The following is a 24,846-nucleotide window of genomic DNA, read 5'->3' on the forward strand; positions in this document are numbered from 1 at the left end:
AAAAACAAAACCAAAACAAAACAAAACAAAAAACAACAAAAAACAAAAAAGTTAAAAGTTGGCATTTTACCTAATATTTTTGTACTTCCTTTGTTTTCCCCATAATGTGGGTATTTCCCCTCTAAAAATGTTTTAAATGGATCGTGGTAAGAGCACATACGCAAGATCTACCCTCTCAGCAGATGCAGGTGACAACGACACAATATTGTCACCTACACGTGGTGCAGCCGACAGAGAAACCGGAGCCCTTGAACAGCGTTCAGTGTGGGAACACACACTGGTGGTGTTTCTTAGGATACTTTGAGTGGATTTGGAAACCCAACTTTTTCTCAGGGTGGAAGGTGTCATCCGCGCTTTTTAAACAGTTACCCGGCCGCTCCTGCGGGAACGGGAAGGAGGGAAAGTGGAGGATGGACGCAGGGCTGCCCCAGGGCCCTGCTGGCCTCCTGGCCCCGCCCGGCGCCCCGAGGCACCCAGGGCATAGGCCTCCCGGCATTCCCCGGGCCTCATCCTCAGCGGGCAGGCGTGCCCTGCCCAGGTGCCGGTGACTCACGGCCCTTGGCCGTGCTGTGCAGGGGGGGCTGACAAAGCCCGCTGTCACTCGGCAGACCCCCACCTCTCGGGGGCAGGTGAGGCGTGCGAGGTGCCTGCCCTGGGGCTCCGGCGGTCCTCACCTGCCCCCTGTGCACACAGAGCGGGAGCCAGAGCAGACCTGCTAGAGGGCGGCCCTGGCGTGGACGGCGGGTCAGAGCCCTGACTGCAGAGCCTCGGGCCTGGCAGGGGTGGCAGGTGGGGGAGGGGTCAGAGCCGGGGAGGCGTGGCTTAGGCGGCAGGTGTGCGGGGCGGGCACAGCGAGGTCGAGCGCCCGAGTGCAGCAGTCTGACGTGACAGGAGCCGCTGGTGGAAGACACACCCGGTTTCCACGACTTTGTGCAAAGAGCAAAGGACATGAATCGTCTCGTTAATAGTTCAGGGCTGAGGGGCGCCCGGGGCCCAGTCGGGGGAGGGTGCAACTCCGGCTCAGGTCGTGATCTCAGTGTCCCTGGGTTCGAGCCCCAGTCGGGCTCTGTGCTGCTTGGAGCCTGGAGCCTGCTTCAGATTCTGTGTCTCCTCTCTCTCTACTCCCCTCCCCTGCCCTGCTCGTGCTCTGTCTCCCTCCTCTCAAAAATAAACATTAAAAATATTTTTTAAAATTCCGTCTTGATTCCAAGTTGAGATGATGTTACGAATATGGTGTGCGAATCAAATATTTCAGGTTAATTTTACCTTCTTTGTGCGTCCTCAATGTGTCTACTAGGAAACCTGAGGCGGCCCACGGGGCCCACATTCTGTTAGCATTGGGCAGCAGGCTGGCTGGTGATTAAGGGCCGGCAGTGCATGTCGGGCGGCCTGGGCCTGCGCCAGGTGTGCTCAGGTAACGGTGTCTGAGCCCAGTGACAGAGAACACCCCAGGGCCCGTCAGGTCAGGACCTGAGCCAAGGCCAGCCTGCTCCACTGACGAATCTCGGACGGGATCCTGATGAGCTGGAGACCCTGGACCGGGGGCACTTACTTCTGTCTGAAGTGAGCTTCTGTGCCGAGGCACCCTGGCCGGCACAGATGCGAGCGGGGGAGGCCTGGGGGTGCTCACTCCATGGGGGGGGGGGGGTCACTAGGGATCCTTGGTGGTGACGGAAAGTATCTGCTGCTCATTGACTGAGTGACCACCGGCCCGTCGGGTCAGGAGCCTGGTGCGCAAGCAGGACACTGGGGGCCCGGGCCTTTCCCAGGCGTGACGTCTGAGGCCGGCCAGGTGCCCCGCATTGCTGAGGGCGTTTAGGGTGTGATCTCCCCATCTCACGGGGCTCCCCCGCCACAGACCCGGATCTGTAGGCAGGAATCATTAAAGGCCAGTCGTGAGCTGCCCCCAGGAGGAACACAGCATCAGGCTCTCGAATCAGAGACCAGAGACGCGCCTCAGGACAGCCACGGCTCCAGCTCGGCCGAGCACCGGGACCTCCACCTTCCACACGATTCTGGCATCTACAAAAAAGCATCGGTTTCCAAATGGTTTTTCAAACACCTGGGCAAACCTGATCTACAATCGACTTGCATTTAAAAATCTCAGGAAAAAGGGCGCCTGGGCTTCTCAGTCCAGTCCGTTGGGCGTCTGACTTCAGCTCAGGTCATGATCTCGTGGCTTGTGAGTTTGAGCCCCACATTGGGCTCTGTGCTGACAGCTCAGAGCCTGGAGCCTGCTTCGGATTCTGTGTCTCCCTCTCTCTCTGCCCCTCCCCTGCTTGTGCTCTCTCTCTCTCTCTCAAAATAAATAATTTTTTTAAAAATCTCAGGAAACATTCAGTCCCCGTAGGTTCAGCTGGAAACTCTGTGAAGACAGAGGTGATCAGGGGATGGCTGGAGAGGCAGGTGAAGGGATGCTTGGCTGTGGCGTCAGTCTTTCTGTGCAATTCCCGGATCCCCTTTCCATGGCTGGTCCCCACCAAGCTCTTCCCATCAGATGGTGGATGGGAGCGGCGAGTTCCCAGTTTCTGGACTGTCTCCTCTAAACTCGGTTCCTTGGTGTCGCGACGGCCACTGGGCCCCGGTGCCGCCCCAGACCCCGCCAGGAAGGCGTCGGGCGGAAGTCCAAGCCGGATGTGAGGGTCGGGTGTCTGGGAACTCTAGGAGCTGGGCGGCGTGGGCACCGTCAGCAGTGCCGCCGGCAGCAGGCGTTTGTGTTCCCTGCTCCCCCAAACCTCAGGCTCACGCTTACACTGCGCCCGGGTGTCAGGTGCCATCTACACCGTAGGCACTGCTGCACAGAAACAGACATCGCCTCCACTTCCAGGCCTGGGTTTCGGTCCTGTGGTAACTGTGCTCTGCAGAGCTGTCCCCCTGCGAACCTGCGTGGCACGTGGGCCCCCATGCGGTCCCCCCCCACCCCGGACTTGGGGGGTGGGGGGCTGCGATGGCAGAGTGAGATGGAAAGTTCCAGATGGGCAGAGGCCACTCTGCTGTAAGGGTCCCACCACGGGGAAGGCAACAGCTGTGCATCGCGTCTGGGGGCCCTAACCCCACCCTGCGCCCTGCGCGCAGGGAGGTGCGGTCGCGCACATTCCTGCCCCGGCAGAGGTGACCTGACGTGTGGCAGGTGGAGGAACCCGCCCGTTCGCGGCGTGCCAGCCAGCCCTGGACACCCCAGCGCCCCGTCCAAGATGGGCTCTGCTCCACCTGAACCCTCGCCCACAAAACCGCTAGAACAATGGCTGTTTCATGCCGCTCGGTTTTGCAGGTGGATGTTATGTAACAATAGGTTACAGCGGCAAGTCTGGCGGTAGAGATAAGTAAAAACTAGTCCGTGGCAAACGTAACAGGTGATCTCGCTAATCATGCAGAAGAGCAGAAGAGGATCCTCTGGGCACGTAAAGTGGAGGTGCCCCTAGTCAGAGAGATCAGGGAAGCCTTCCTGAAAGAAGGGACGTTTGAGATGAAATCTGAAACCGGCAAAGAGGGACATAAGGGGAGAAAACAGCAGGCGCAAAGACCCTGCAATCGGAGACGCCATCGGGTTGGAAAGGTCCTTCTGGTGCAGGAGCTGGGGGCTCAGAGTAACAGCACACCAACACTCTGGGTCACATCTTAGCAGCTGGTGGGGCCTCTCAAGACAGAAGGAACCGAGACGCACAGCCACCCTCCCGGCAGGGCCCTCGGTACATCTCACCCGGGGCCTGTGTCGGCGATTCCTCGTAAAGAAGCACACATAAAAATGGAGGCCAAGTGCTTCTTGGGAAGCACCCCTGCAGCAGCCCCACCTGCCACTGAACAGACACCGTCCTGCAGCGTCCCCAGAGGACCCCGTGCTGGGACAGCTACCCTCCCCCGGGGGCGCCTACCTGCAAGCTGGAGGCTTCCAGAACCGCAAGCAGGTGGGCTCACTCCCAGGTCCAATTTCAATCTGGCTCTGCCGGTGTCATCAGGGTCCCTTCAGAAGGGATCGTCTTACGCGGTGACAGTGTCAGGATGTAAGGAAGGCTCGCGCCCCGGAACCTTCTGCCGCCTAGCCTGGAGTCCCCTTATCTGGTGTGAGTGATGGCAGGTCTGAGAGCCCCCTGGGCTCAGAGGCAGCACGTGAGGCTTGGGTTTCCCTCCAGCTGCGTCCACTTATGCCCAGCTGCAGCGGGTGCACCACACCTACGTCACAGGACCCTCGTGAGGGCTCAGCGAGACAGTGCCTGAAAAAGATGCGGGAAGGTGTCTTCCTCGCTCAGGGGCAGGAAGACGCCAGACCAGCCATGGACCCCGGAAAGGGTGGCGGCCGGGTGGAGCCGGGAGGGCTGGGAGCCAGCGGCCAGCACGGCCAGACCAGCCCAGGGCACGTGGTGCTGACCTGCTCTGCCCAGACGTGCTTTGGGGAGGCGCTTCTGGTGCCCTGGCTTCCCCGTCCAGCCTTTAAAGGGGAAGCTGGCCACGACGGAGACTGCCTGGCTGGCCCGGGGGCTTGAGGGCTACCCCTACCCATAGTTCAAGAGCCTACGGTGGCATCTCCATGGGGGACCCCCACGAGCAGGCCCCGGGGCACAGGGGGCATCTTTAAGCCTCTGATTGAGCCCCGATTCTGATTTTTGGCTCCTTCCTAAAGCAGCGTGTGTGTGTTATAGAGGGTGTTTTTGTACCCTCCTCTCAGAGGATGGCCCGCGCTCCCAGCTCCAGGTGCCCCGGCGGCCGCTTAGCCCTCGAGCCAGGCCTTCCGGAAATAGCCCAGGAACGTGCATCTCAGGGAGCTCTCCCCTGGATTCGAGCGGATCTTCGGCCAGAGCTCCTCACCTGGAATCGGCTTTTTGCCCTCAACTTCGCTCCACGGCAGCAGCCACCCGTCTGGGGCCAGGAGATCCGAGTGGCTCTCCGAGAACCCAGAGCACTCAGCCAGCCAAGTGCTCCCTGCAAGGGGAGGCCCTCCTCTGGGATTACTTTTAAGTCAGGGTGCATGCAACCATCCGGGCCTCAGCAGAGGCTCGCACAGGCCTGGCCAGCAGCCAGGGGGGTACTCGGCCCCCCTCCGTCCACCGCCCAGGGCCGCCGGGGAGGCCGGACGCCCGGAACCTGTCTCACTGGGGAAGGCGGCTGTCAGCCTACGTAAGCCACACGCCCTTCAGAGCCGGCCCCCGCCTCGGCATGCGGACCTGTGGCGTGGGCGGTTTCCTACACTCTTCCTCCGGTTTATTCTCGGGGATCGGCCCCTGGCGCTGCTCAGACACCTTGCTGTGTGGACTCAGGTCAGCAAGCACCTTCTTGTTGCCCAATGGGAAGGAAGGACTGTCTGACCTGAGGGCTGCTGTGATGGCCGAAAGGCACAGATGGACACCGTGTGGCCACCTGGGTCCTATCTCCCACCTGGCATCTCCCTCTGCTCACTCAAGGAGGGGCTCCGACGTGGGGTCGTGGGTAATACCTGGGTAATACCTACCACTGTCCGGGACTGGACAAAGCTCCTGGGGCCTGCTGTCCCCTTCCTGGCTCCCTGACTGGCTCTTCCAGAACCATCTCCCACATAAACCACTCACACTCAAATGTCAACCCCAGCTCTTCTTAGGGGGAGGCCCCAGCCCAAGTCCTGAGAGAGATTTCGGCTCCCTGGCACCCCCAGGGCCGGCTGGCAGGCAGGCCAGCAGCAGGACCGGGGCCCTACAGCTGGGTTGGGCACCTGACCAGCGCATGGGCTGAGGCCGGGGAAGAGCCCGGGGCCTTGCTGAGTGGGACTGGCACCCTAGACACCCCAAGCGTGTCCCTGACCTTTTGGTCAAAGGTGGTGCCCTCTCTGTGACACAGATCAAGGGGTAGCCATGCAGGGAGGGGTGGGCAGGCATGCCAGCCCCTGGAGGCTGGCTGACTGACGGGAGAGGTGTGCTCCTGCCTCTTACCTGGCGCAGGTACCCTGAGTCCGTCCCTCCTGTGAGGCAGGGACACCAGTCCTACATGTTCCCGTCTCAGGGTCGCCCCCACTCAGGACCAGCTCGGACCTGGACTCCGCCTCCCAAGTTAGGTCAGAGGACCTTTCCAGCTCTGTGTGGGAGGGTGAGTCATTCCTTCCTCCATGGCAGGGACAAACCTACCAAATGCCTCCCAACCACTGACTCAGTGCTCCGAAAAGCCGTTTTTGGAGCCTCACTGAGGGCTCGGTGCCAGTGAATCAGAAGTTCCACTATGGAAATAGAAATTGCAGAAGCACTATTTCCCAGCAGGCAGAGCAGGAAGGGAAGGTGCCCACATGCACAGACGAGGCCGCCCACGCAGGCCCTGCCAGCCTGAGGCTCCTCTGAGAGAGGGTCAGGTCCTGCCCCACACCTGGAGCCCAGTCAGCAAAGGAGCATCTCATCCAGACAGGACCTGGGTCTGTAATGGGGGGTCTGCACGGGGGCAGGACCCAGGTCAATAAAAGGGGGTCTACACGGGGACAGGGCCCAGGTCAGTATTAGGGGGTCTGCACGGGGACAGGACCCAGGTCAGTATTAGGGGATCTGCATGGGGACAGGACCCAGGTCAGTATTAGGGGGTCTAAATGGGGACAGGACCCAGGTCAGTAATAGGGGGTCTACATGGGGACATTACCCAGGTCAGTATAATGGGGTCTGTGTAGGGACAGGACCCAGGTCAGTATTAGGGGGGTCTGCACAGGGACAGGACCCAGGTGAGTGTTAGGGAGTCTGCACAGGGACAGGACCCAAGTCAGTAAAAGGGGGTCTACATGGGGACAGGGCCCAGGTCAATAAAAGGGTGTCTACACGGGGACAGGGCCCAGGTCAGTATTAGGGGGTCTGCACAGGGACAGGACCCAGGTCAGTATTAGGGGATCTGCACGGGGACAGGACCCAGGTCAGTATTAGGGGGTCTACATGGGGACAGGACCCAGGTCAGTATTAGGGGATCTGCACGGGGACAGGACCCAGGTCAGTATTAGGGGGTCTACATGGGGACAGGACCCAGGTCAGTGATGGGGGGTCTGCACGCAACAGGACCCAGATCTAAACTAGGCCTGAGCCTGCTTTGAGTGGTGTCTGTACCCCAGGTGAGGAAACACATTGCTTCCCAACAACAAAATCCAGCCTGAGGCCGGATCACCCCTGGGGGTCAGGCCCTGCATCCTGGGCAGCCAGCTGGTGGGGGTGGCTTGTCTGCGTCTCACACGGCAGTTCTTCACTGACCCAGGGATGCCCTGGCTTAGAGACGTGCTCTGCCCCCATCTAAGGCCCTATTCCCCCAAAATGTTACTGAAGTGTGGACAGGTTCCGAGGCGGGAACCCCCCCCCCCCTCAGGGCAGGCATGGGACGGCATGTGAACAGGCGGAGGAGGGTCCTGAGTGGGTGGCTGCTGACCCAGGGACCATCTCTGGAGAAAAGCCGGGGCTCCCTCAGGTGGCCCTAGAAGCACACACCTCCCCGGGAAAAGCAGCAGCGCCGAGGGGACTGCAGATGGCCTCCGCGTCTCTTCCCGCAGAGGGTGACCCCGATCCGGTTTAACTGCAGTACACGCTGCGAACCCCGCAGACGTGCCTGGCGCCAGGTCTGGGCCCCACATGACCCTGTCTGATGCCCCGGTTTGCTCTGAGAAGCTGACAGAAGGAAGCCTCGGCCCCTTGCAGAGCCCACCTGTCACTGCCAGGCCCCCATCACGGGCGTGGGCGTGGGCGCCAGGGCTGGGTGGGCACCTCTGTCCCGGAGACCATTCTGGAACATTCCACCTGAGATCCTCGGTGTCTTGCTGGCCTGTTTCTCACCCCCTCCAGCTAGTGGCAGGTGCCAGCCTCCCTTTCTGGCCAGCTGCTTCGCTGTGGGAGGTGTCTGGGGCCGAGCAGGCAGAGAGCATCTACTGCCAAGGACAAAGTCCGGGGTCAGGATCCGGTTGCATGGGCTTCAGGTGCCCCCAGAAGTCACACCTCGACCGGGAAGAACGCAGGTGATGGTCGCAGTGGCCACGTCCTGCTGGGTAACAAACAGCCCTTCACTCAGCAGCTCCACAGCACAGCCTCTGTGGTGTCTGTGTCTGGGCGTGGCTCAGCCAGGAGCTCTGACCTGGGGGCTGCTGGCCTCTCAGAGGCCTCCCCGCAGGCAGCGTGGAGGGCCCTTGGTGACCTCATCTTGGAAACGATATCCCCGCTCTCTGCTGCGTCTATTTCCTACTCGGGAAGAAGAGCCGCCAGGTCTAGCCCACACCAGGTGGGAGGCCACAGGGCCCCCCCAGGGGCTGCCAGCCACAGCCTGACTTACACCGACAGACCCGCCCTTCGCCTCTGGCCCCGTGCGCGCTTGTCAGGACGCCCAGGGGCCTCACTTCCCCATTCAGGAGAGGAGGAGGGAGGCCCGGTGAGTCGCCGGGGATGCAGCGGGGCTTGCCAAAACCTTCTGCTGCAGACGGGTGTGCAGAGCCTGGACAGGAGGATGGGCTGACCGGGCTCAGTGTAGCCAGGGTGTGGCTCACACCGGGCGTGGCGGGTGGTATGGACAGGAGTCCCTGTGAGTCAGGCAGGGGGCCCAGCTCCCTGTCATACCAGGAGCAAGACTGCGGGCCCCGGCTATGGGGCAGCGGTGGGTCCCTGGCTGGGGTCTCGAGAGGGCTCACTTCCCTTCCGTGGGCTGTGGCCTGTCATACCTGTGCCCAGTCTCAGGGCTCTCGGTGGACGTGGAAACCACTCATGCCACTTAGGCAGAATCTGTAAGCTCGCAGGAGCATCTCATCAACGCAAGGGTAGGGGTACCACCAGGTCTCACAAGGGGCTAGACCAAGACGGACCATCCGGAACCCGGGCCAGACCCTTGCCCGGCCTTTCCCAGGTCTCTCTGTTTCTTCTGTCTCCCTGCCTCTCTTTGTCCTCTGCCTCAGGTGACACATAACCAGAGGTGGCCACTGGGGCACAGCCGGAGAGGTGGGAAGGACAGGGAATTCTCAGAGAAGAAGGGGTGTGTTTGGTGGGCTCTCAGCATTGGTCCCTGTGTGGATCTGGGGGATGACAGACCCTTGGGGACTGGCTGAGCCCGATGGCACATGGGGCAGAGAGGGTGGCCGGGCTCCGGGCTGGGTAGTCCTGGGAGGCCAGGTCAGCCCCTCGTGGTTCTGAGCTCCCAGAACCGAGGCAAGGGAGCCTTGCTCTCACTGCACACAGGGTCCTCCTAGGTCCTGGCCTTAGCATTTTCATGCATGATTTCCTTTCAAAACACCCAGCAGATAGGTTTTACTTCCTCCATTTATCATGAGTTAACAGAGGCTCAGAGAGGTTAGGTGACATGCCCAAGGTCACACCGCTTTTAAATGACAAAGCAGAAGTGGAACTTGCATCACCGGGGCTCCCCAGGCGGGCGGGAGCGGGACAACACACCCGTGCCCCCAGAGCCGGCCACTGCCCTCGGGCTTCTCCCGAAGGAGGTGGGCTGGTGCTCAACCCTGGAGCTTCGCTGTCCCTGTGTCGGCGGAAAGGACTCGGCTCCGGTGGTCCACTCAGGGGTGTGCGGGGAGCCCCTGGGAGCCGGGAGGTCCTGGCCGGCAGCCGCCCCTCTGCGCCCCGGCGCCTCCGGTGCGTCTGCAGCAACATGGGGCATCCATCGGTAAGCTTTGGTATCATCTCTTGAAATGGCAATATTTTTGGATGTGTTGAGTAAATAAGCTATATTAAAATTAACTCAGCCTGCTTCTTTGGTTTACTTTTATAACGTGACTAGTAGTAAATTTAAAATTACTTGTGCGCCTCGCATTCCGTTTCCAGCGGCAGCGCTGCCTCCGCAGACCGGGATCCTCCCGCAGGAGGGCGCTGCCGGCGGAGGACTCGCCTCCACGCCAGTGTGGACGCTTCCGCAGGAAGCGGTTGGGGGGTGGGGGGGGACTGCTCTCCCCGCCCCTCCCCCCTCCCCTGCATAACTGCCCCCCACCCAGGGGGCAGCAGCCACGCCCGCCCCCCCACCCCGGGGCAGATCCAGGGCTCCGGAATCACGGAGTGTGTCCTCGACGCCGAGAGGCGCTTAGAGATGCGGGAGCCACGCGCGTCTGTGCAGGAACGCTGGCGGGCGAGGAGCACCTGCCGCCGCACCTCTGACCCCGGCCGGCAGAGCCCCGCCTGCAGGGGTGCGCGTCACCGGGACACGGCGCGTCACCGGGACACGGCGCCTCCCAGGCCAGGGGCGGGGCGGAGCGGGACGAAGGGGCCGAATCACCAGCGGCCCGCGTTGCCGGGCCGGGGCTCTCGGGCCGCGGTGGACGCCGCGCCGCCTGCACGCGGGCGCATGCGCCGCTGCCTCGGGCCGCGCGTGGGCTCGCTCGCGCGTGCGCCGCTCCCTCCGGCCGCGCGTGGGCTCGCTCGCGCGCCTTCCTCCCGGCGCAGAGTTTCCCGCAGGACCGCAGGAAGCGCGCATGTGCGGCCTCGCTCTGCCCGCAAGCTCTGCACGGGGCAAACTGTGTTCCTTTCCACTTCGGGACTGCAGGGGCTGGTTCGGTTCACGGAACTCGGAGGTTTTCCCCGCCCAGAGCTGATGCGCACAGTTGAACAAGAGCAACTCACGGAAGAGGTTGTTTTTATAATTCGTTGCTGATCCCTTTTCTCCTCATTCTGTGGGATTTACCCAGCTGCTAGCCCCACTGAGCACCCGGCGATAGCTGGCAAACGTCATCTACAGCCGGGTAAGTGGGGACGAGGCGCTGTGGGCGCGGGAAAGCCGGTGGCGGGGGGGGGGGGGGGGGGGGGGCGTGGCCTCCAGAACCGCACCTGACGGCGGGAGCGCACGGAGCCGAGGGGCAGCTGCAGGGGGCCGCGCACACTCCCGGGGCAGCCTGCTTCCCGCCGGCTTCTGCGGTCTTGCGCCGGCTTCTGCGGTCTTGCGGGGCCACAAACCCAGAGCTACAAACGCACTGGCCGCATTCCTGCGCGGTCAGACCTGGCCAGTCTGGACACCGGGAGCCCGGTGTCCGGAAGGCTCCCAGGAGCCAAGCCGTCACCAGCCTTGCAGTCCTGCCCCCGCCCCCACCCCACAACAATGGACGTCTGTGCTGTCCTTCCCGGCCCTCCCCTCCCTCCTTCCTGCCAGGAGCATCACCTCGAAGGGGGCAGGAGGGCTCCAGGTCAGAGACACCTCGGGGAGACCGCCTCTGTGTGCTGTCAGGACGGACTGGCTGTGCTGTGTAACACACACGCCCAAACCCGGAGGCTCACACAAGTCGCCTGCGGTGGCCTCCGACCCCCACGGGCCTCATACCTGGCGCCTGGTCTCAGGCAGGCCGCGGGTCCAGTCGGGAAGAAAGAACGCGGAGGATCAGGAACCGGCTTTTCAGTGTTCGCCCTTGGGTGACACATGGCCCTTCAGATGAAGGTCGCGGTGAGGCGCGTGCCTGCTTCCTTTCAAGGGGGCGGGGGAGCAGACGCTGTGTCACAACTGAAGCAGAAAGGTGCGGGGCCGGGGCTGGGGGCTTCGGCCACGGAGGAGCACGCTCTGACCCTAGAAGGCACGGCGCGGGCGGCAGCTTGCAGTGGTTAAGGAGCCGCGGCGGTATTTGGGGCGGACGCTCATACTGCCCCACAGACGAGGACCCTGAAGCAGGGCGAGACCCCTCGGCCTCGACCAGATTCGATGCCTGGGCTTCCCTTGTGATGGAGACGGTGGAGGAGCTGGGGATGTGGGCGGGTGGGGAGAGCTGGGCTCTGGGCCTGGTGACATCTGGTCAGTGAGGTTGGCTGGAGGCAGCAAGGACACACAAAGGAGGGCAGGAGGGTGAGAGCCAGCAGAGGAGTAACTCCATTCGTGCGACTGGATAACATTTCTCAGATTCTTCCTTTTTAAAAGTGAAGCGGGGGGCGCCTGGGTGGCGCAGTCGGTTAAGCGTCCGACTTCAGCCAGGTCACGATCTCGCGGTCTGTGAGTTCGAGCCCCGCGTCAGGCTCTGGGCTGATGGCTCGGAGCCTGGAGCCTGTTTCCGATTCTGTGTCTCCCTCTCTCTCTGCCCCTCCCCCATTCATGCTCTGTCTCTCTCTGTCCCAAAAGTAAATAAAAAACGTTGAAAAAAAATTTAAAAAAAAAAAAAAAAAAAAAAAAGTGAAGCGGAATGCAATTGATTTTATTTTTATAGGCAAGAAATGTGCACGGCTCCGAGGACCCCAGAGTACCACCTGGTGCTCAGCGAGACGCACAGGTCAGGGTCCATCCCTGATCCTAACCACAGACTCAGCTTTTGCCAAGTCCTCCTGGTCCTGCGGGTGTTGGTCCCATCAGGAATGAGTTTGGACAGCAAGAAAGAGGCCGGCCTTTTTTTCCGTGAGCTCGGTGACTCTTGTCCCGTGCAGGATCTGTTCACACCACACTCGTCCCTCTGGCCCATCACCTGCACCCAGCCTGGGCTGGTCCAGGCTCAGCTTCCGTGTCTCTGGAGCCTGGCCCAGGATGAGGGAGCCAAGGTGTGGTTCCCCAGGTCCCCCGTGCCAGGGACACAGGGCTACGCTCCCCTGGGGGGTCTGGCCCCAGATCAGGAGGACGGGGGGGTGGTTCCCCATGCCCCCCACACCCCAAGAAAGGACACAGGGCTCCACTCCCTGGAGACTGGCCCAGGACCTGGAGGAGGGGGGTGTTCCCCATGCTGACCCACTGGAAGGTGACCCCGCGTGTGTGCTCCGAAGGGCCCTGCCATCTGCAGTGGAGATGGGTGTGCACAGACCCGTACCGACACTTCCCGTTGGCCCTGCTCTGTCATGCTCTGTTGGGACCTCGTGTCCTCCTGCGGACCCAGCGGACCTGTCCCGAGTGCGGGTGTGCTCCCGCCCTTCCCCATGCTTCGCAGACCCCCACTCTCCACCCGCGGCTCACAGCTCCCCTGGTGGCCCCCATGCCCTCTCTGCACCAAATCCAGCCCCCCACACACTGCCTTCCTGACTTCCTCCCTTTTCCCAGCCTCTTTCACCATCCGTCCATCCAAGTGGCAGTGGCCTCCTAAGTGTAAGCCAGTGACATCCAGCTGCATCTGGAAACTCAGCCCCGGGACAAAGTCCAGATCCCCTCAGAGGACCCAGCAGAGGACCCGCCAGCCGGCAGGGCTCCCCGTTTCTCCTGGACACTCTTCCCTCCGCCGCCGACCCTGCCTCCCTACGTCTCCCTCCACCCAGTCAGCGCCTTCCTATTTCCACCGCGGTTGAATGAATACGGCCCCCACAGCCACATCTAGAGATGATGCAGCAGGGAGCGTCTGTGGAGGTAACCGGGGCTAAGGGAGCCAATGGGGGGACCCGCGTCCTCGTGAGAAGACAGACACACAGAGCTCCCCCCCACCCCCACCCCCGGGCACAGGGGAGGCGGGGAGAAGGCACTGTCCCAAGTGACAGCACTCACTTCCGGGACCTGGCCCTGCCCCTCGCCTCAGGTCCCACCTCTGGTCCTGAGAAGTGTGTGGGCTCTGCTGGCTGCACTCCCGAGCACCGAGCACCGTGCAGGTACCTGTGGGGCTGGGAGCTTCAGGGAAACCACACCTCTGCGTGTGTTCTAGGGGGGCCGGGGAAGTGACAGCTGGAGAGAAGCCCCCCACCCAGGGTGTGGCCTGGGTGGGGCGGGGGGGGGGATCGAGGAGGGAAGCCAGAGATGAAGCTGGATGTTGTGTAGAACGAGAGAGGGGAGACACAAAGTGGAGGAATTGTTGAGGGAGAAGGACTTGGAGATTTGGAACATTTGAGAAACTGTGTCCCGGAGGGAACACTGAGCAGGTGGCTGGGCGTCCACGGAGCCAGGGGCAGGCAGGGCTGTGCTGGCAGCCGCGGGTTCACTAAAGGGACACGCAGGTGACACAAAGGGAGGCTACCAGGTCCCCAGACTCTCCGGGTCGGTCGATGGGTACCCTGCTGCCACCATGCCTCACCCTTCAAGCAGAGACTGACCCTGATCTGTGGGTCCTCTGGCGTGGCCACCCCCACTCTTCCTGGACCACGGACACTCCCACATGTGGCTCCATCTACCTCCTCGAGCTGCAGGCCCAGAACAGCACCCACGGCCTCTGGGGGCCCACTGGGCCGAGGGTTGGGGACCCCAGAGACCGAGCCCCGGGGCCTGCGCAGGAAGACACCAAGGAGGCCCTGTGGGGGCAGGGGCCATCTGTGGCTGAGCCCGCCCTCACCGGTTACAGGGAAAGAGGACCGGAGAAATTGAAACAAAAACGTGCCACCAACCCATGGGAGAGGGGAAGGAAAATAAAAAAAAAGAGGTTAGAGTGGAAGAGAGCCAAAGCATAAGAGACTCTTAAAAACTGAGAACAAACTGAGGGTTGATGGGGGGTGGGAGGGAGGGGAGGGTGGCTGATGGGTATTGAGGAGGGCACCTTTTGGGATGAGCACTGGGTGTTGTATGGAAACCAATTTGACAATAAACTTCATATATTGAAAAAAACAAAAAACAAAACGTGCCACCAGCATTTCGGGCAGGCTGTGTTTGGTGAGCACAGGCTGGCCAGCCCTCCGCGGTGTCCAGGCCACTGCTGCCCATAGCTGCCCGGCCAGGATCCACATTACCTGGAAGCTGATTTCCAAACTAGCAGAGCGGCCTGAGCAGGCCATGGCCCCGGGCACGAAGGCCCTGAGGGACTGATGGGGCCCAGGGGCCCACAAGGATAAAGCTGAGACTTGATTCTGTTCCCAGGACGTTGGAGGCCGTGCTACAAAACCTGCAGCCTTCAAGTCTTTCCACCGCCCTCTGGCGCCCTCTGGTGACAGAGTGCAGACGCCCACTTGAGGCCAAACCCCTTTCCTGTTTTGGAGTGAAGACTGACCTGGCCCAGCAGGAGCTGACGTCCTGAGAGGAGGGGCGGGGAGGGGGCACTGTCACTCAGGCCGGGACCGGACCAGGGCAATCGCTGAGTACATGTGCTGGGGGCCAAGTGGAGCTGAGCCCCTGTGGGGGAAGCGACCCTGGCTGGCCCTACTGGGTGGGGCTTCCCCTCCATTGGATGCTCCCCTTTCCTTTGCTGACGCTCAAACATGGCTGCCTGCCCCCCACCCCTCAGCAGCCCGCTCGGTCCCCCAGAAGAGACTGCGTCCACCTCTGCACCTCCTTCCAGCCTCAGCGATATAACAGCCAGAGGGACTGACTCAGAAGTCCATGGAGCAGTCCAGGCCACTGGCTTCAGAGAATCCAGATAAGCTTAGAACCTGTCAGCACACTTGAAAATCACTTAGAAGACTGACGCATGAGGAAATAGACGCTCTGAATACCAGTTACTAGTAAGGAGATTGGCTCAGGGATCAAAAACCTCCAGCAGACAAAAGTCCAGAACCAGATGGCCTCACCGGGGAATTCCACCGAACATCAAAGGAGGGATTAACACCAATCTTTCTCAAAATCTTCCAAAAAATAGAAGAAGGGGTGGGGGGAACACTTAAAAATCCATTCTGAGTCCAGCATTACCCTCATACCAAAGCCAGACAAGGACGCGAGAAGAAAAGAATCCCACAGGCCAGGGTTTCTGAACATAGATTTTAAAAAATCCTCAAATGGTCAGCAAACAAAATTGAGCAACACTTTCAAAGGATCACACACCATGATCAAGTGGGATTATCCCTGGAATGCACGGATAGTTCAACATCTGCAAATCAACATGATACATTAACTAAATGAAGGTTAAAAATCACATCATCATCTCAATACATGTTGCAGAAAAAGCATTTGATGAAACTCAACATCCGTGCATGATAAAAATTTTCAACAAAGTGAGAATAGAGGGGACACACAGCATAATAAAGGCCATGTATGAGAAAGCCACAGCTAATGTCACGCTCAGCTGTGAAAAGCTGAGAGCTCTTCCTCGAAGATCAGGAATAAGACTGGGATATCTGGTCTCAACACTCCTGTTCAATGCACTACTGGAAGTCCTAGCCACAGTAATCAGGCCATATGAAACACACAAGGCATCAAAATTGGAAAGGAAGAAGTAAAACTGTCACTGTTTGCAAATGACATGATACTTATATAGGATACCCTGAAGACGCCCACCCCAAAACCGTTAGACCTAATCAACAAATTCAGTGGTGTTGCAGGTTACAAAATCAATACACACAAATCTGTTGTTTCCATATACTGATATGATAAACAATCGGAAGAAAAATTAACTGTCATTTACAATTGCATGAAAAACAATAAGATACTCAGGAATAAATTTAACCAAGGAGGTGAGATATCTGTACGTGAAAAGCGATAAGACATTGATAAAAAAAAATTGAAGACACAAATGAAAAGCTATACCACATTTTTGCATTGAAAGAATTAATATTGTTAAAATGTCCATATTATCTAAAGCAGTCTACAGATTTGATGCAATCCCTATCAAAATTCAAAGGACATTCTTCACAGAAATAAAACAGACCGTCCTAAAATTTGTATGGAACCACTTAAGGCCCCAAATAGCCAAAGTAATCTTGAGGAAGAAGAAGCAAGCTGGAGGCATCACATTCCCCAATTTCAATCTGTATTACAAAGCTACAGCAATGAAAATAGTATGGTACTGGCATAAAAGTAGACACATAGATCAATGGAATAGAATAGAGATCCCAGAAATAAACTCACACATATACAGTGAATTCACGACAAAGGAGGCAAGAACACATGATGGGGGAAAGGTCAGTCTCTTCAGTAAATGGTGCTGGGAAATTGGACAACTGCATGGAAAAGAATGAACCTAAGACCCCTATCTTCCCCCATACACAAAAATTCACTTGAAATCGATCAAAGACTTGAAAGTAATACCTGAAACCATAAAACTCCTAAAAGAAAACATAGGTGGTAAGCTCCTTGACATTGTTATCTTGGATTTTCTGGATTTGACACTAACAGCAAAAACGACAACAAAATAAACAAGGGGACCACATCAAACTAAAAAGCTTCCGCCGAGCAGAGGAAACCATCAACCATCAACCTACAAAATGGGGGGAAAAAATACTTGTAAATCATGTGTCCAATAAGGGGCTGACATCCAAAATGTGTAAAGAACTTATAAAACCTAATAGCGAGGAAACAAAAATTCGATTAAAACATGGACAGAGGAACTAAACAGACATTTTCTAAAGAAGACATCCAGATGCCAACAAGCACATGAAAAGATGCTCAACATCACTGATCATGAGGGACGTATAAATCAAAACCACAAGGAGGCACCACTTCACACCCGTCAGAATGGCTAAACTCAACAGCACAAGAAACAACAGGTGTTGGTGAGGATGTGGAGAAAGGAGAACCCTCTTGCCCTGCTGGTGGGAATGCAAACTGGTGCAGCCACTCTGGGAAACAGCGTGGAGGTTCCTCAGAATATTAAAAATAGAACTACCCTACAACCCAGCAATTGCACTACGGGGTATTTATTTGAAGAAAACAGTAACAGTAACTCAAAAAGATGCCTGACTCCTCTGTTCACTGCACTATTTACAGTAGCCAAGATATGGAAGCAGCCCAAGTGCCCGCTGACAGAAGAATGGATAAAGAAGATGCAGTGTGTATATACACATACAAACCTAAAAAGAATGACATCTTGCCATTTGCAACGACATGGAGGGGACCTTGAAGGTATTACGCTAAGCGAAATAAGTCAGACAAAGACAAATACTGCATGATCTCACTTCTCTGTGGAATCTAAAAAAATAAAGTAAAATAAACTCATAGATACTGAGAACAGATTGGTGGTTACAAGAGACGGGGGCTGGGAGTAGGCAAAATGGGTGAAGACCATCAGATGGTACAAAACTTCCAGTTATGAGAGAAATAAGTCCTAGGGACGCCATGGTGACTGCAGGTGGTAACACCGTATTGTATATTTGAAAGCTGCTAAGAGAATAGACCTTAAATGTTGTCATCACAAAAACAAATGGTCACCGTGTGCCCAGTGAGGGATGGTAAATAAACTTAGCGGTGGTTATTTCACATATTTCAAATCATTATGTTGTACACTAACTGATACAACGTTTTAGGTCAGTTACTTCGCAGAATGATTTAGCTCCACCTTAAGAAATGTTAGGGCGGGGCGCCTGGGGGGCTCAGTTGTTTAAGCTACCGACTTCAGCTCAGGTCATGATCTCACAGTTCTTGAGTTCGAGCCCCGCGTCAGGCTCCGTGCTGACAGCTCAGAGCCTGAAGCCGGCTTCAGATTCTGTGTCTCCCTCTCTGTCTGCCTCTCCCCCACTTGCACTCTGTCTCTCTCTCAAAAGTAAATAAACATTTAAAAAAAATTTTTTTAAGAAATATAAGGGCTCCAGGAAACTAACGGCATCGCAGACGTGAGTTAGTAGGGGGCGGCTGCAGCCAGGGTGCAGGCTCCTTCTTACCGTGAGCACCACCGGCTCTCGCTGCAACACAGAGCTCGCCCCCGTGCCTCACACGGCAATCTCAAATATGATGCCAGCTCCCCTCACTTTCCTCAACTTTCTCTTCTCCAGGCTGACTCACTGGGCCCCTCCCTTCTGGGGAGACCAGGATTTGGGGGCCTGGGCTGCCCTGAGGCCAGCCCACCGTGGAGAGTGCTCCACAGCCATCCTGTGCCCATTCGGAGTGCATTGTCAGAAGCCCTCGAAAGTAACATTTGCCCCAAGATGGCTCCTTCCTCACCGGCAATGGCGTCTGCATCATCTGGCACCAGACACGGCTCTCGTGGGCCCTGGGAGCCAGGATCCCTGGGGGTCTCAGAAGATGTGCACTTCTCAGCGAGGCTCGGAATCGCTGCCAGGAGGGATTAGCCCTCGGATCCATCTGCGAAGAGCGTTTGTCCTGTTGACCTTCAGTGTGATTGCTGGAGGCACAGGTCACTGGGCCCACCCCCAGGCCCTACCCAGCTGGCCTTGGAAAGCCTGAGAACCTGCATTTTGACAAGTTCCTGGGGACCCTGCTCTGAGAAGGACTGGACGCGGACTCGTGAGGGTCTCACGGTGGGATAAGGGTGTGGCCAGGACTGAGCTCAGCAGGTCAGGAGAGCAGCCAGAGAGGAGGTCCCGGAGGCCCCACCTGGACGGATTCAGGAGGCTCCCTCGTGCAGCCCGGCTCCAAAGTAACCCCAGCTGATTCCTGTCAACCTTGCTGCGCTCAGACTCAGAATTAGATGATCGTGTGTATCGCTGTGTACGTGCACGTGTGCGCAGGCAGTTTTGCTGGGTCACACCTCCTGTGGACGATACCGTGCTGAACAACGTGCCTAAACCTCCACGTTTCCTGCAGCTGTGTTTCCCCGAGTTCCTGATTCCGCTGAGGCTGACATTGGACGGTCCCGGCCAGAACCCCAGGACGCCGCCCTCACTGCACGACCCTATTCAGAAAGCGGGAACACGTGTGGTCCTCGGGCAGGCGGGGCCCCAGACTGGCAGGTTGGGGCATGCCCACCCACTGCCTGACGTGTAGAAAAAACAGAAATGTGTTCTACATACTTAACAATTAATTTAAAAGTTTAAACTTTCGGGAAGCCTGGGTGGCTCAGTCGGTTGGGCGACCGACTTCAGCTCAGGTCACGATCTCATGGTCTGTGGGTTCGAGCCCCACATCGGGCTCTGTGCTGACAGCTGGAACCCTGGAGCCTGCTTCAGATTCTGTGTCTTCCTTTCCCTCTTCTTCTCCCCACTGTGTTCTATCAAAAATAAATAAACATTAAAAAAAAAACCCCAAAGTTTAAACTTCCGTGTTTATAGCTGCAGAGAGCTGCCCAGGGCCCAGGCTCCAGGTTGCTCTGGCGGGCGAATGGGGGCCGCTGTATGATGACAGCCCATGCCACGTCTCAGGACTCACGGGGTGGACATGATACGTGTATTTCCCTCCAGGGCTCCCACGTGGCCCCACTGTCTATGGTTCTCCCTGAAAGTGAATGAGCCTGAGGCGGGGGGAGCCGTGCAACCCAGGGTTTCTGGGCTTTAAACTGTGTGTTTGAATATTTTTAATCTTTTTGTTTTTGTTTTAGAGAGAGAGTTGTGGGGGGGAGGGGCAGAGGGAGAGAGAATCAAAAACAGTCAGTAGGTAGGCACTGGGGGGGGGGGGCAGCGGGGGAGGGGGAGGACCCTCGAGGCCCTGAGGATGCAGGTCTGCACTGATCGCCGTGCTGCCGTCCTGGAGGCTGGCTGGCCTCCATCTGCCTGTGAACAAGCCAAGTCTACACGGGAACAAGGACAGGCAGGAGTGTGGACCCTTGGAAATGAAGGCCACAGGGAGCCCAGGGGTCCAGCCAGTAGGGGCGTCAAAGCAAACCCTCCTGCTGGCATAACGGGCTCTCTCTGGTTCAGTTCCACAGAGTGAGCGAGTCAGCTTAGATGTCTCCAAATACAGAGGTGGGGACAGCGATGCCAGGACCCCTACCTCGGTGTGCCCGCAAGCTGTGGGCCTGGAGCTCTGAGAAGAAGCCCTGGCACCTCGCAGGGAAGAAGGCGGACCTGAGCGGGCGGCCTGAACTAAAATGCATCCAAGTTAGTTGCACCTGTTTCCTTTCATGCTTTTACCTGGCTACCAGGACGCTCACAATGGCAGGCGGGCTCACGCTGCATTTCCGCTGGACAGCACCCAGCTGGGCCCACAGGGGCGTTGGTGGGCTTGCTGAAAAAGGGCCAAGGATGAGGAGAGAAGCCCCGGACCCCTCGGTCCCCGCCGCACACAGGCCGGCACTGAGGCGGAGGACAGGCCTCCCCTGTGACGCCGCTGCAGCCCCGGCTCGTGTGTCCCATCGGGAGAATCAGGATGGACAGCCCTGTGGCCGCGGGCCTCCAGCCCAGCCTGTCGGGGCTCGTGGTCGGGTGTGTGTCCCCCCTGCCAGACTGCAGGACGGACAGCCAGGGAACCCAAGACCGCCGCCCACAGACAGTGGAGAAGGGATCCAAGAGGGAGGGGGCAGGGGAAGGGCCGGCCCACCACAGCCCACCAACCCCTTCGCCCTCGCGATGCTTCTCACGCTGTCAGCCTGGCGGCCTCCTGGAGGAAGCGGGGCCACCCTGTACCCTGAGACCCCACCAGCGCTGCGGCCTGGACCCTCCTAGACCGGCTGTCGCCACACAGGGGCTCCAGGACGGCTCGCTCACCTCCCGCAGGCCTGTGGCGCCCCCCCCCCCCCCCCCCCGCGTCCGCACCCTGTGAGCTGGGCTCCCCCACCCCCCGCAGCCCCGGCGCTCAAGCCGCGGTTCTCCCAGCCTCTGCCCCTCCAGCCCCGCTCCACTTCTCGCGAGGCGGCAAAGCGCGGCTCCTGAAAACGTGAACTGCCTCGCTCAGCGTGTTTGCGGGACGTACCGCCCAGCACGCTCTGCACAGTCCCGGCGCCGGGCAGACAGCGTTAGGCAAAGGGGAACCCCGAGCCGCCCCAGCGCCGCGCCCTCGAGGCCAGGCCATCGACGGCGGGCCTGTCGGGCGGCGACCGGGGCCTCAAGGGCAGCAACGCCGCCCGGGGCTGGAGCCACACGCGACTCCCAGCGACGCGGAGCAGAAGCCGGCAGGTAGGCCTCGCGCGTGAATCCGGGGGAGGTGGGCCCCGGGGCCGGAGAGGGGACCCTGGTGACGCCTGGGGGCGATGAGCCTCCCCGACGTGGGCCGGCCGCGGGCCGAGGAGTGGACCGAGGGCCAGGGCAGCCGCGGAAGCACCTCGAGGGCGTGAGTCGGCCGGTGGCGCCGCGTGGGGTTCACAGCCACGGCGGTGGCCGGCCGGGGCTTCGGAGACAGGGATGGGGCGTGTGGAACGTGAGGTGTGAGGGGTCCGGACACGTGTCCCCAGGGTCCCAGCGGCCGTCTCCCTAGGAGCGTCCCCGTGCGTCCAGGGCCACCCCGCAGGCCCTCTCCAGAGCCTGGGGGGAGGCCCGCTGGTGTGACAGTCGCTGCTCCAGAACGGAGGCGACCGCCAACTCTGGCCGGCGAGGTGAGAACTACCCAGGCGGCTCTGACATTGTGCTAGCACCCGGCGGTAACGTGGGTGCCCACGGTCCTCTGCCCCGCATGAGGAGGTGGGCCCTGATGGGGGGCGTGGACCCCTCGAGGGCACCCTGGGGACACCTTGAGCTCGGCACCGCCCGCTCAGCCCCAGGGACTATGTGTGTCTCCAGCACGTGGAGCCCCGACAGTGACAGTGCGGTCCGGCGGGGGGGCGGGTGGGAAGCCTCGGAAGGGACGGTGGAGGCTCCCGGAGCGCAGAGGTCACCGTGACCTGCCAACACTGAGACCCGATCTGCCCAGCGGCCCCTCCACCCGCACTCATGACCCCTGCGCTCCGTAAAAGCCACCAAACGCCCCCCCCCCTGCCCCCCGCTTTGGTCTGGGCAGCTTTGGGTGGAACCCGCACACGCTGCCCACAGAGGCTGCCGGGACAGCACACGGAACAGCCAGACCCTGCTCCCGGGACAGGTGGGGACACCGGGATGCGGTTCTCCAGGTACAGGATCCTGGTGGCCAGGACCCTATGGACAGACCGGCCGCCTCACATCTGGGTGGTTTCAGGTCACCCACAAGTCTCTCTTAAGACACCTGGGTAGTCACATGTCTACACTGTCCCCCCTGTACACACCGTCCACCCTCAGACACCCAGCTGGTCACTCATCTACACCATCCATCCTCAGACACCCGACTGGCCACTCGTCTACACCGTCCACCCTCAGACACCCAGCTGGTCACTCGTCTACACCGTCCACCCTCAGACACCCAGCTGGTCACTCGTCTACACCGTCCACCCTTAGACACCCAGCTGGTCACTTGTCTACACCGTCCACCCTTAGACACCCAGCTGGTCACTCGTCTACACCGTCCACCCTCAGACACTTGGATGGTTACTCGTCCACACCATCCACTCCCTCAGACGCCTGGACAGTCACTCGTCTACACAGTCCACCCTCAGGCACCCTTGTGGTCACTCATCCACACTGTCCTCCCTCTGTCAGCTGATGGTCATCATCCACACTGTCCACCCTCAATCAGCTGGATGGTCACTCGTTGACTGTCCACGAAACCAGGTCCATGCAATCTCTGGGCTGTCTTGTGTTCTCCCGACCCTGCCCCTATCTCGGACCCGTCCCCCCGACAGTTCCCAAGGGCAGCTGGCTCCGCCTCACGTCTTCTCCCAAAACCATCCACCAGGCCGTGGCTCCTCACTCACCTGCACCCAGCACACGGGCCCCCTGAACTGAACACGGTGGCCGCGGCTCCACGCGCCATGCTTGGTTCCAGCCAACAGGGACATCCCGGGACCCGGAACGTGGGATCAGGCCGCCCGCACCTGCTGGTAGCAGAGGGACGACGTGCCAGGGAACCTGGCCGCCGCTGGCTGGGTCCGGGGCTCAGGCGCTGGCGGTACCACTTCAAGTGCTCGCCGCGTCTTCGTCATCGCGGTATGAGGCGGGCACCATGAAAATCCACTAAGCCGAACGGACCAGGGGCACCGATTAACCTGCTGGTTACCTGTGAGAAGAGACTCCGGAAGAGACCACTCTGGCCAACATACCTGCGGCCACGGAGGCACTGATGTCCTTGAAACGGCCTGTGACCTGGACCTTAAGCAGCCAGCAGGTTAGAAGCCCTGGAAGGCAAGGAGAAAAGGAACAGAGGAGCTCACGGAAAGCACACAGCCCCAGCGCACAGATTCTTTTGTGTGTGAATGTTCTGCGTGCACCAGGTCACAGCCGGGACTGGCAGCTGTGAGCCGAGATAAAGGTGCACCTCACCGGCATTATGGGAAACGAAAAGCAGGAACGGTACACCAACGTCCAATAAAGTAAAATGTCGGAGCCTGGGAACCAAGAGGGAGATTACTGAATGGTCACAGGACAGATCCCACGAGGAGACACGCAATCCTGAAGTGCCCAAACACAGGTGCCCCAAGTACCCCGACCGAGCGCCACCGGAGCTGGAAGGCGCGAGCCCCCGGGAGCAGGTGTGCAGACAGGTGCACCCCTACAGCTGGGGAGGATCCGAGGGCGCCTCCCTGCGCTCTCCTCCAGGCCCCGAGGACGGTCCCGCGGCAGACCGCCGCCAGGTCGCCCATGTCGTACGGTGTTCTCTGACCACAATGGAACCAGACCAGGAGCCGGTGACACAGAGACAACGGGAAACTGCCCCACCACCTGGAGCGAAAGGACACACTTGTACATACTCACCTGGTCAAAGAATGTAAAAGTACAAAGAGCTGGGACTCAGCTCACAGGGACGTTTACAGCAGGGAGCACCTGCCTCAGAAGGGACTATAAATCAACCACCTTCGATCCTAAGGAACGGGAAGAGAAGAGCAAATCAAAGCCAAGCAGGAGGAAGGACAGGTGCAGCGTTACTGACCTACAGTCGTGCCCACCTGACTTGGGCACCGGTCCTGGGGCTTCTTGCGTGTCTGCCTGCTTTTCCCTCGTGACCTGACTGCCCATCACCCACAAGCACCTTTTGACCATGAATTCTCGACAACGACCCTCTGCGTCCTTACCACCCCCCACCCTGAACCCCAAGTTCATGGCAGGAGAGTCAGTAGGAAGAAATCTTCATTTGACTTTGCAGATCAGGCCCAAGCTATCAGAACCTTGTCCCAGGATGAAGTGACTCCTGGTGTGGCTTTCAGCGGCACGGGGCACTCCTGCGGCAGCCTGGTCTCCAGTCTAGCGGCCAGGGGCTGGGATGCCGCCTTTGCCAGGAGGCCACCCAGGGTCCCTCAGAGCCACAGTGTGGGCAGGTGCCGCCAGCCCTGAGGGCCAGACCTAACCCCCCACGTTCCTGCCCTCGCTGTGGCTGCAGGGAGCAGACCTGCAGTCACTAACAAAAGGTGCTACTCTAGCGCTGTGGACCATGGACAGCACTGCTGCCCTGAAACCTTGGCCACGTTTGGCGCTGACGCCCCGCCTGGTGCTGCCTCTCACATCCATTCCTACACTTGGACGTGGCGACTCCAGTCTTTTTGTGAGA

At 59.3% G+C, this 24,846-nt stretch overlaps 1 long non-coding RNA gene across 4 annotated transcripts; it reads left to right on the forward strand.

Annotated features, from left to right (window-relative positions):
• Positions 1–10,125: 10,125 nt before the first annotated feature.
• On the forward strand, positions 10,126–22,038 carry LOC132674626 (uncharacterized). 4 transcript variants are annotated; one of them, XR_014137886.1, is made up of 4 exons: positions 10,126–10,639; positions 11,044–11,331; positions 12,895–17,535; positions 18,402–19,862. It is a non-coding gene; the product is annotated as an uncharacterized LOC132674626 (long non-coding RNA). The 4 variants fall into 4 exon arrangements; XR_013556999.2 differs by lacking the exon at positions 18,402–19,862 and adding an exon at positions 20,223–22,038 and having other exon boundaries at positions 10,132–10,639; positions 12,895–13,194; XR_013556997.2 differs by having other exon boundaries at positions 10,132–10,639; positions 12,895–13,194; positions 17,401–19,866.
• Positions 22,039–24,846: the final 2,808 nt, after the last annotated feature.

This window comes from Panthera onca, chromosome B4, assembly GCF_046562875.1.
Source record: "Panthera onca isolate mPanOnc1 chromosome B4, mPanOnc1 haplotype 2, whole genome shotgun sequence".
Lineage (NCBI taxonomy): Eukaryota > Metazoa > Chordata > Mammalia > Carnivora > Felidae > Panthera > Panthera onca.